Here is a 348-nt window from a genome sequence, read left to right on the forward strand (position 1 = left end):
ATACCAGACCACCTGACCTGCCTCTTGAGAAGCCTATATGCAGGTCAGGAAGCAACAGTTAGAACTGGACATGGAACAACAGACTGGTTCCAAATAGGAAAAGGAGTACGTCAAGGCTGTATATTGTCACCCTGTTTATTTAACTTATATGCAGAGTACACCATGAGAAACGCTGGGCTGGCTGAAGCATAAGCTGGAATCAAGATTGCCGGGAGAAATATCAATAACCTCAGATATGCAGATGACACCACCCTTATGGCAGAAAGTGAAGAGGAACTAAAAAGCCTCTTGATGAAGGTGAAAGTGGAGACTGAAAAAGTTGGCTTAAAGCTCAACATTCAGAAAGCT

This window comes from Bison bison, unplaced genomic scaffold (genome assembly GCF_000754665.1).
Source record: "Bison bison bison isolate TAMUID 2011002044 unplaced genomic scaffold, Bison_UMD1.0 scf7180017864200, whole genome shotgun sequence".
Lineage (NCBI taxonomy): Eukaryota > Metazoa > Chordata > Mammalia > Artiodactyla > Bovidae > Bison > Bison bison.